Genomic DNA, 9,104 nt, shown 5'->3' with positions numbered 1-9,104 from the left:
AATAAAATAAAATAAAATAAAATAAAATAAAATAAAATAAAATAAAATAAAATAAAATTAGGGTGTACAATGCCTCCAGCTTTGTTTTTCTTGCTCAAGATTGCTTCAGCTATTCAGGGTCTTTTATGGTTACATATGAATTTTTGGATTTTTTCTATTTATGTCAAAAAATGTTATTGGGATTTTGATAGGGATTAAATTCATAACTGATGGGCATTATAACAATATTAATTCTTCCAATCCAGGAACCTGGGATATCTTTTTATTTGTTTGTGCTTTCTTAAACTTCTTTTACTAATGTTTTGTAATTTTCATTGTAGAACTTTTTTTCCTCCTTGTTTAAGTTTATTCCTAGGAATTTTTTTATGTAGATATTGTAAATGAGATTTTTTAAATTTCTTTTACAGACAGTTCATTGTTAGAGTATAGGAACACTACTAATGTTTGTGTGTTGACTTTCTACCTTGAAAAATTTTTTAATTTAATCGTTTGTTCTAATAGATTTTTGGTGGAGTCTTTAGAGTTTTCTATATATTAGTTTATGTTATCTGACCAAGATAATTTTACTTCCCCCATCCAATCTGAATGCCTTCTGTTTCTTTTTTTCCCCGTAATTTATTTGCCTGGGGCTTCCAGTGCTCTGTAGAACAGAAGTGGTGAGAATAAGCATCCTTGTCTTGTTTCTTATCTTAGAAGAAAAGCTCTCAACTTACTACCATTAAGTATAATGTTAGCTGTGGCTTGTTTGTTGTATATGGCTTTTATTGTGGTGAGGTACAATCCTCCTATACCTAACTGGTTGAAAGTTTGTTTTTGAAATGTTTTTGAATTTTAATGGATTTTTTTCTGCATCTATTGAGATTATCATGTAGTTTTTGTCCCCCATTCTGTTAATGTGATGCATCACGTTTATTGCTTTATGTTGAACCATCCTTGCACCCAGGAGATAAATCACACTTGATCATGGTGAATTATTCTTTAAATGTGCTATTGAATTTAGTTTGTTAGTATTTTGTTGAGGTTTTCCATGATCATCAGAGATATTGACCTTTAATTGTCTTTTCTTGTAGTGTCCTTGTCTGGCTTTGGTATCAGTAATGCTGGCCTCCTAAAATGAGTTTGGAAGTGATCTCTCTTCTATTTTTTTGAAAAATTTGAGGGGCATTAGCATTAATTCTTCTTAAAACATTGGGTAGAATTTAGCTGTGTATCCATGAGGCCTTAGCTTTTCTTTAATACAATACTTTATATTAGTGATTTAATCTCCTTACTCATTATTGTTTTATTCATATTACTCTTCTTCATGATTCAGTCATGGTAGGTTGCATGTGTCTAGGAATTATTCATTTCTCCTGGGTTATTGAAATTGGTGGCATATAATTATTCATAGTAGCCTCTCGTGATCTTTTGTATCTCTGTGACATCAGTAGTGATAGTTCTTCTTTTATTCCTAATTTTGAGTCTTTTCTCTTTGTTAGTTTCATTAAAGGTTTGTTGATTTTGTTTGTGTTTTCAAAATACCAGCTGTTAGCTTTGTTGATCTTTTCTGTTTTTTATCCCTTCTATTGTTTTTGTAGTATCTATTTTGTTTATTTCTTCCACGATCTTTATTATTTTCTTCCTTCTATAAACTTTGGGTTTAGTTTGTTCTATTTTCCTTAGTTCCTTGTGGTGTAACATTAGGTTGTTTATTTGGGATCTTTTATTTAACGTGGGCTTTTAGTTCTATAAATGGTACAATTGTACAGTGTGTTTGTGTTTTAAGCTGTGTTATTACAAAAGAGTAAAAAAGTAAAAAACATTAAAAAGTTTATTAAATAAAAAAGTTATAGTAAACTCAGGTTATTATTGAATAAAGAAAATTTATTCAAAATTTAGTGTAACCCAAGTATGCAGTGTTTATTAAGTCTACAGTAGTGCACAGTAATGTCCTAGGCCTTCACATTCACTTACCACTCACTCACTGACTCACTCAGAGTAACTCTTAGTTCTGCAAGCTACCTTGATAGTAAGTACTCTATACAAACATATCAGTTTTAAAACCTGTTATACCATATTTGTGCTATGTTTTTCTAATTTTCCTGTTTAGAGACACATGTATTTACCATTGTATTCAAATTGAATACAGTATTTAGTGTAGTAACATACTGTACAGCTTTATAGCATAGGAGCAGTAGACTATATCATATGACTTAGGTGTGTAGTAGGCTAAACCATGTAGGTTTATGTAAGTAAACTCTGTGATGTTTATGCAATGATAAAATTGCCTAATGACCTAATGACACATGTCTCGGGACATATCCCTGTCATTAAGTGACACACATAACTATTTTCTCTAACTTGTCTGATCCTTCTAGAAAATGTTTTGAATTTTTTATGAGGCAGTTCTTATATCTGCATTTCTTTGGGATCATCTTCAGGAGATTATTGTGGTGTTTTGGTAATGTTGTATCTTTGGTTTTTCATATTTCTTGTTGCTTTACATTGATGTCTGCAAATCTGGTGCAGCAGTCACCTCTTATAGCCTCTTCTGACTAGTTTAGCTGTTGAAAGACTTTCTCCTACAGGGGTTTGAGGGCGTTTGCTGGGTGGGTTGCTGCAGTTCTGGCACTCATGAGATTGAGAGTTGTGTCACCTTTGTGTAGCTCTGGGAGCTGAGGTTGGTGGTGACAAAGATTTCGAGGATCCTCAGCAGCCAGTGCTGTGAATGTTTGCAATTGTGGCAAAAGTTATTGGGGTCTTCAGTGGCAATGACTATTAAAGTTCTTCTGATTTATTTTTCTCTCAGTGGGAAGAGTTTGCTGATAAAATCCCTCTTGGTACTGGGTCTGACTTGTCAGCTTGCTTGCATTGGTAGTGGCATGAGTATTTGATGAGTGGTGGCAATGGAGTGGCTGCAGAACTGGGATGTGAAACACAGGAATGTGTGGAGGGATCATGGATCTGGGATCCAGGGCAGTAACAGCACTGATGCCCAGGGCACATGCACCTCTGCTGTCACCTTTGTAACAGAAGGCAAGGTGCAGATTCCTATGAAATAGCTGGGGAGCTAAGAATGAGAATACTGATATCCACACAGTTTGAGCTGCTCTGGAGTTGGGGCACAGTGTAGCTCTCTATGGTGGCTAAACCAGGGCCTGGAGCATGGGTACACACAGTGAATGTGTAACTCTGGGATTTGGAGTGCAGACTACCTTGCTGTGACAATGATTCCCAATGTCTGAGATGTGGGTGGGTTCAATGTAGACATAAAACCCAGGTCTGGAATGTGGTTACTTACAGAGTGACTATGTTTTGGGTCAGGGCACACATGGGATTAGAGGAGGTGGTGACTTCTTTCCCAATAGTGACTCAACAGTGCTGATTCTTGTTTGGAGGAGGAGTGTACAGACACATCACCCTTTCTGGGGTTTCCTGGTGGGGATGGCCCTTGGTTACCTCAGTAGAAAGAAATGGCAGTGTCCTGGGTGGATCAGGCCATTGGGAACCATGGTGGTTCTAGCAGCATGGCTGATGCCCATAGCCTCCACCTTTCGTCTTTGCTCCTAGCTATCTCCTGGTGTCTAAGATATGCTGACCTCACCAGAGATCCTTTCCACTTGGACATTATGCTCCACTGTGTTGCTACAGATTCATTAATGGGCCCATGACACCTCTCTGGGCTATTGCAGTTTGTGAAAGGTATCTATATTTGTTTCACAGAGGGAGGGATGAAGGTTGCTTTCTCCTCTGCCATCTTGGTGCTGTCCTACCTTATTTATTTTTTAAACCACTTTACTAAGGTAGATTTTTTGTGTATAGTGTAAGATAAGGGTTTAATTTCATTCTTTTGCATGTGGATATTCTGTTTCCCCGATGCTATTGAGGAGACTGTACTTTCCCTTTTGTGTATTCGTACCACCCTTGCAGAATATCAGTTTACAATCTGTGCGTAGGTATTAATTCTGGACTCCCTGGTACATTGGTATATATGTCTTTTATGTTAGTACACATTTTTGTGATTATAGTTATCCTTAATACTTTTGCTTTTGACTTTTATACTAGAGTTAAAATGATTCATGTACCACTATTACAGTATTACATTATTTTCTGATTATCAATGTATTTACTTGCTAGTGATATTTATACTTTCATGCACTTTGGTATTACCGTTGAGCATCCTTTCATTTCAACTTTAAGAATTTCCTTTATCACTTCTTGTAAGGCTGGTCTAGTGTTGATTAATTCACTAAATTTTTGTTTGTCTGGAAAAGTATCTATGCTTAACTTTTAAAGCACTATTTTTCTGGCTGTAGTATTCTTGGTTGACATTTATTTCATTCAGTACTTTGAATATATGATTTTATTCTCTTCTGGACTGCAAGGTTTCTGCTGAAAAGCTTATTGATAGTTTTATGGGTTTATCTTGTATGTGATGCCATTTTTTTCTTTACATTTTCAAAATTTTCTTAGAGTTTTGACAATTTAATGTGTTTCAGTGTGAACATCTTAAGATTCAACCTATTTAGGATCCTTTGTGTTTCATGTATCTGGAAGTCCATTTTCCTCCTCAGATTTGAAAAAACTGTATTCATTATTTCTTTAAATAAGCCTTCTGCCATTTTCCCTCTCTTTCTTTTTGGACTTCCGTATGCATATATTGGTTCACTTGATGGTATCCCATACATCTTGTAGGATTTCTTCACTCTTGTTCATTATTTTTCTTTTTGTTTCTCATAATGAGACATTTCAAAAGACTTGTCTTAGAGTTTGTTGCTTTGCTATTTTCTTCTGCTTGATAAAGTCTGCTTTTGAGGCTATCTATGAAAATTTTCAGTTTATTCATTATGTTCCTCAGTTCCAGAATTTCTGTTTGGTTTATGTTTTAATGGTTGGTAAGTCTTTGTTGAACCTCTCATTTTTTGTTCATGTGTTGCTTCCCTAATTTTATTTGGTTGTCTATCTGTGTTCTATTTTAGTACACTGAGTTTGTTTAAGACTGTTATTTTTATGTCTTTATCAGGAAGGTCATAGATCTCCATTTTTAAGAATCTCCTATTTGAGCTATATTTTGTTACTTTGATGGGGTCATATTGCCCTGATTCTTCATGATCCTTGTATTTTCACTGATGTATGTGCATTTAAAGAAGCATCTTTACATGCTGGCTTTGGCCCTTCACTAGACAGCCCAGCCAGAGTTTATGTGGGTTCATTAGCAGGGTTCATGGGCAGGTCAGCTGTCCGGGTCCACAGGAGTGCTAGCTCTCAGGGTTTGTGAGCAAGCCTGCTGCTGTGATTTGTATGTCAGCTATTGGGTCCATACTGTTTATTGAGAGCTTCTGACCAACCCCTTTCCTGCCTTTTTTTGTTTTTTAGCTACCTTCAGGTGATCTAGTTATGCTGATTCCCTGAGCATTTTGATTGTGGTGCAATATAAGTAGGCCTCTCAGGTTATACCATGATCGGCTGGGAAAAGTCCAATGCTCACTTTATTCCCCATAGGAAAACTGAAAAGCCCAGGAGATCTCTCTTGGCACTCTGCTGTGCCAACTTGGGGGAGATATGACATGAGTAGAGATGAAACTGTTCTTATTATCCTTTAATTGCACTTTTGCCTTATTTCTGTGTTCCACTGCTGTGCTGTAGCCTCTCGTTTGAATTCCAGAGGTCTCATAAAGGTAATTTTATCCTAGTCTGTTTGTTAAGTCTGCATTTTTGTGGAAGCATGAGGGCTGGGTCTCCTATTCCACCATCTTGCTTACATCAATCCCCCTATTTTAATTTATTTTAAGTTCAACTTATTAGAAGTTTTTTGATTCATGAATCTGGGCATATGTTTCATAGAAAATTTTAACTTTGACCTAAAGCATGTATACTCTAAGATAATTAGAAAACAAAAGTATTGATAACTTTTGGTTGGAATTTCTTGTCTTGAGACTATTTCACAAGCATGGGTTGTGTGCTCAGTATTCACCAAAGCCCCATAAAAGGCCAATAATTGTCTCTTAAAGGGTATATACTTTTCAGGTATTTCTGAAAATGACAGGTTCAAAAGCTCAATAGATTCCTCTGACCTGTGGCAGTATCCTTCTGCCATAATCTTCAACTGGCAAACAGAAGACCTCTTACTCAAACAGTAAATGGATATCAGAGTGGCCCAGGGGTAGTGCTATTTGGGTTGTTTGTTGGAGGACCTCCAGGCCATCCTCCTGATTGTGGCACATTTAAAGGCAACAACTTTCTTGTAACCCCATAGTTGGATGGCATTAAGATTGCCACATAAGCAATACAAGAGTATAAGTAGTCAGTCTCATTAATCTTCTTTTTAATTGTTTGATCAGAGAGGGCCAGAGCCAGTTTTATCACATGGAATAAGACCACATTCCCCTTACAGATAATGCTCAGTAATTACACTTGGGTACTAGGTATTTGTTCTTTGTAATAATGATTTAGAGAGTTATCACCTGTGCATCAACAGAGCATCCAGTCCTATTTAGGGGGTTTCATGTTTGGGATAGTGTCATGACTGTATTAGAAGGCTAGTCCTTCCTCTGGTAGTGAGACCTTTTCTATGTTATAGTTTATGCATTGATTACAGATAGGAAATTAAATATATTAGTGGTCAATTTTATTCATTCCATACAAGGGTAAACTGATCCTAATCATCTCTATGTAGATAGAGACTGAATGAGGCATGTGCAGTGTTAATTGTTACATAATAAGTTTTTGCACTCTAGACAATAGCTTCTGTTATGTTTACAATGTCAGATACCACTAACAAAGGCCAAAGAGCTGTTGTATGGATTGAACAGCCAAAATCAATTGAAAATCTTTTATTGATCCAAGGCTCTGCACATAGATGTACTGAGTTATTGAATGGGGATATAATCTCAAGGAGACTTTCTCTATATTAACTTCAGCAAAGAAGGCAGTTGTTTCTTTTTTATTTCCAGACAGATTTTGGGAGACAGAGGTGCTAAGTATAGGACATAGGTAGGTCATAGGACAGTCTTCCTGTGCCCTGCTGAAATGATTCTAACTGCAGCAATAAGTTAAGGAATAATAAAGAAATAAGCCTTCCATAAGGACTTGGATAAGTCAGTGGGGTTGCACATAGACAATATATCTACACCCATAAGGGATTCATTAGTTGGGGCCGTACCAATGAAAGTTTATGTTGGCCCATAGGGACACACAGATGTTCTTTCTTTCTTTTTTTTTGATTTATTATACTTTAAGTTCTAGAGTACATGTGCACAACGTGCAGGTTTGTTACCTAGGTATACATGTGCTATGTTGGTTTGCTGCACCCATCAACTTGTTATTTACATTAGCTATTTCTCCTAATGCTATCTCTCCCCCAGCTCCCCATCCCCCAACAGTCCCTGGTATGTGATGTTCCCTGCCCTGGGGACACACATATTTTCTTATCTGGGTACAGGTCCCCTTGATGTTGGCCTCAGACCCAAAACCAGACAGCATTATCTATTTGCCTGTCATCTTGGTGTCAAGGGTTGTCAAGATCACAGTCATCTTGACACCGCTATTCAAAATGCTCAAAAAATATACTTCTTCCCCATTTCCCAATTCATTACTTTTCTTAGTAGAGGTCCTTGGGTAATGGGGACATAAGGACCTGGTCTACTCCATATTCTTGTTCACTTTTGAAAACTGAGAGAATTTGGGGTAAATTTCACCAGGCTCTCTGACTCATTTAAAGATTCACTGGAAGGAGCTGAGTGATAACACTTGTTTTAATCATAGGAACTATTACAATGTGTACTCTAGTCAAGAGCACCCCTTAGTTACTACATGTCCCTGAGTGCTTTCATGGAGAGCCCCATCAGTCTCCTCCGTTGAGATTCCATTTTCAGTAACAAAAGATCTCTTCAAGAAAGCCTTTGCTCAGATTTTCCAGGAATTAGTCCTCAATTACTATTTTTTTTCAACACTCTCTCAGCTAGTAAGTAATTGCTGTACGGGAAGTAGCTGCTATTTCAGCATAGTAATTTGTCAGTTAACATCTGAATTTTGTGGTGAATCAATTGACTGGACCTGTGTCTGTGGGAGGTAGTGGTGGGGAAGGCTAGGATTGGTTAAGTACAGAATACTGAGTCAGAACTGAAAAAAGTTTCCTTAAGGATTTCCTCTACCCCACTACCTCACACCATAGATGGTCTCGGCCGAGGCAGTGACTGAACAATACAGTCATTGTTTGTCACAATACAGTTACTGTCTGAACAGTACAGTGAAGTCCCTACCCTCCCCTATAAAGAGGTTTTCCACTGAAGGTGACTGGACTGAAAATGTTATATGCCCAAGAGCCTGGTTGGCCAAGGGAAGAGGAGTTGATTCAAGACTGCAACTACCTCCTGTGCCTGCAGTACACAAATCTTACCTCAAGTCTCTTTTGTTTTGGGAATCTCTATGATAATTGCCAGGTAATGCCTTTGTAACTGTCCATGACTGGATCTGAAAGATCACACAAAAGCAGGGTTGGCCTGAAGTTGGATTCTTCAGTGTATTCATACACACACACACACACACACACACACACACACACACACACACACATATACACACCTTCATACACACATATGTCTGCATACATATACATTTGCCTATAAACATGGATATATACCTGTAAAGTCATATTTAGAATTCATGGCAAATCTTGGACACTTTAAATTCCAGTTCATTTTCTCAGAGGTTGTTCTTGTCTTTCTCCATTTCATATATGTATATTCTTTCTTCTACTGTATGAATCCTGACTAGTCTATAACACAGTTACTCAAATGTATCAGCATCATTAGTATTTTTCAACTTTTATTTTATGTTCAAGTGGTACACTTGCAGGTTTATTACATGACTATATTGTGTATTGCTGGAGTTTGATGTACAAATGATTTTGTCACCAAGGTAGTGAGCATAGTACCCAATAGGTAGTTTTTCAGTCCTCACACTCTTCCTACCCTCCACCCTCAAGTAAGCCCTGGTGTTTATTTTTCCCCTCTTTGTGTCCATGTGTACTAAAATGTTTAAGTGTACCCACTTACAAGAGAAAATATGTGGTATTTTGTTTTCTGTGCCTGTGTTAATTTCCTTAGGATAATGGCTTCCAGCCT

This window comes from Piliocolobus tephrosceles, chromosome 9, assembly GCF_002776525.5.
Source record: "Piliocolobus tephrosceles isolate RC106 chromosome 9, ASM277652v3, whole genome shotgun sequence".
In the NCBI taxonomy this organism is placed as follows: domain Eukaryota; kingdom Metazoa; phylum Chordata; class Mammalia; order Primates; family Cercopithecidae; genus Piliocolobus; species Piliocolobus tephrosceles.
Note: the sequence above shows the minus strand (reverse complement) of the source record.